General features: G+C 77.0%; 1 non-coding gene across 1 annotated transcript; it reads right to left on the bottom strand.

Moving 5' to 3' along the window:
- Positions 1 to 1,364: 1,364 nt before the first annotated feature.
- On the bottom strand, positions 1,365 to 1,517 carry LOC125158114 (5.8S ribosomal RNA). The gene has a single exon (XR_007149192.1). It is a non-coding gene; the product is annotated as a 5.8S ribosomal RNA (ribosomal RNA).
- Between the last annotated feature and the right edge of the window lie 983 nt (positions 1,518 to 2,500).

The following is a 2,500-nucleotide window of genomic DNA, read 5'->3' as shown; positions in this document are numbered from 1 at the left end:
AGCCCTGCCGGGGTTGGAAGGCAGAGGGGGCGGCGGAGGAACGGGGGGGTTGGGCAGGGCCGAGGCGCGGGACGCGCCGCCTCGCGACGACCACCGGAGGCGGGGAACCGCGGCGAGCGGCGCGGGGCGGGGGAGCGGGGGGGGGGGGAAGCGGGCGCGGGCGTGGGGGGGGTCCGAGCGCGGCGGTCGCCCCCGACCGCCGGCCCTTTTTCCCCCCTACGCGGCACACCCGGCCTTCCCCCCCCCCCACACGTCCCACGTGCCCCGCGCGCGCTCCCGCCGCGGCCCCCGGCCGGGGCCGGCGGACGGCGCGGCACGCCTCCAACCACGGAAACCCCCGCGGAGAACCACACCGCCCCCGCGACAACGCGGGCTCGGGGCACGCAGTGCGGCGCGGCCGCAACCCGGGGGGAAGCGCGCAGCGGCGGGCGACGCCGCGGCGTCCCGCGGGCCGCCGCCGGGGCACGCATCCCCGGGGCGCAGCCCCGCGCGCGACTCGGCCTCGGCGCGAGCCGCCCCGACAGGGCAAAGGGGGCCGGGATCGCCAGCGGGGAGCCGGGGCGGGGCCGCGGCTCGGGCCCCGGACGCATGGCCGCGGACCGGGAGAGGAGGGGGCCACGGCCCGACCGCCACGGTCACCGCCTGGGGCAAGGCGGCGAGACCGACGGCGCTCCAGATCCGCACCTCCACCCCCCACGACGGCCCACGGGACCGCGCGGCACGGGGCACCGCAAAACCCTCCCGAGACCCGGGCGGCGATCCCAAAGACCGCGTGCGGCACGAGGGATCTCCCCCAGAGGGACCGCGGCGGCGGCCACGGCCCTCGGGTGCGAGCTCTCCTCGCCCTTCCCTTTTCTCGCGGGCGGCGACCGGCCTCGGCCTCTCCCCCCCACACACACACACCTTTCCCCCCCAACCACCCCCCACCACCGCCCCACGGGCGCCGGCCCCCAGCCCCACCCCCGTCCCATGCCCTCCCACGTCCCACACACGCGTCACCGCCGAGCGGACCCGGCGGGGCGAGGCGGGGGCGGGAGGGGGGGGCTGAGGGAGGCGGCGGGGACCGGACACACGGGGCCGGGGAGGGGGCGGGGAGGAGGAGAAGGAGGAGGAAGGAGGGAGGGCCGGCAGCGGCGGCCACCGTCGTCTGCACTTAGGGGGACGGAGGGCCCGGCGGCCAGGACGACCCTGTCCCCGGCCCGCGGACGACCCCGCACACCGTACCGCCGCGCAGGCGGGCGTGGCGGGGCGCCCTCGGGCGGGGCGGGCGCCGGCACCGGCAGGGCGGGCCCTGCGAGGGAACCCCCAGCCGCGCCATACCCCCGGGAGAGACACCCACCCGGGGGAGGCGATTGATCGGCAAGCGACGCTCAGACAGGCGTAGCCCCGGGAGGAACCCGGGGCCGCAAGTGCGTTCGAAGTGTCGATGATCAATGTGTCCTGCAATTCACATTAATTCTCGCAGCTAGCTGCGTTCTTCATCGACGCACGAGCCGAGTGATCCACCGCTAAGAGTCGTACGAGTTTTTGTGATCGCCGGGAGGGCCAACCCCAAAAAGGGGCGCCCCCCCAACCTGGCACAGCACATCCCCGAAGGGTGCCTCCGGCCGGCCAGCAAGAGACAACAAAGACCAGACTCCGAGAGGTCGGAAGGGTTGGAACGACAGGGCAAGTCCGGCAAGCCCGCCCCGCCACGCGGACGCGCGGGGCGAGCTCGGAACAACCCCACAGGCGCCCAGGGGGTTCCCGCCTGTCCCCTCCCCCCACACACACCCCCAAGGGACACGGGGCGCACGCACACGCACACGCTCACGCACCACCCGGCAGCCGCCGGGCAAGCCCCCTCCCGGCAACCGGGGAGGGCCGTGGCGTGGGCGCAAGCGCGGCGGCACCCCGGCCTGGGGCGCGGCAGGGGGCGGGCAGCGGAGTCTGGAGGAGACACGGGAAGACCAGCCTCCACGGCTCCCCACGGGCCCGACCGCCCCCGACCCGAGGCGGACGGGCGACCCCCCAAGGGTCTTTAAACCTCCGCGCCGGGACGCGCTAGGTACCTGGACAGGGTGGAGGCGGGCGAGGTGGGTGGGGGACGAGGGAGCAGCCCGCAACACCGCCAACCACCTCGACGCCGACCCCCCCGGGGCCGCGGCCAGACCCACATAAGGGCAAACCGAGAGCCCCGACGCTGCCGGCCCGTGACGGAGGCTCCGACGGGGCTAACCCGCCCCCACAGGACCGCCGCCGCCCGACGCCCCCCGCTTCCACCCCGCCCCCACGACCCCCACACGACCCTTCTCCTCCCCCCCCCATCCAGGGCCACCAGGGCCGACCGGCCCCGGCCCCGCCCTCACTTCCGAGCAACACCTTCCCCGTGGCACCGACCAACCCTCACCGTCCCCTCCCCCGCACCCGCGGCCCAGGCCCCCCCCTGCGGGAGGGGGGCTGCGGCGGGAAGCGGGGCACGAGCGGGCAAGGGCGTGGGGGTGGCGGTTCGGGGAGGAGG

Source organism: Prionailurus viverrinus, unplaced genomic scaffold, assembly GCF_022837055.1.
Source record: "Prionailurus viverrinus isolate Anna unplaced genomic scaffold, UM_Priviv_1.0 scaffold_102, whole genome shotgun sequence".
Taxonomy (NCBI): domain Eukaryota; kingdom Metazoa; phylum Chordata; class Mammalia; order Carnivora; family Felidae; genus Prionailurus; species Prionailurus viverrinus.
The sequence above is the reverse complement of the archived record's forward strand: the minus strand, read 5'-3'. Positions and strand labels throughout refer to the sequence as shown.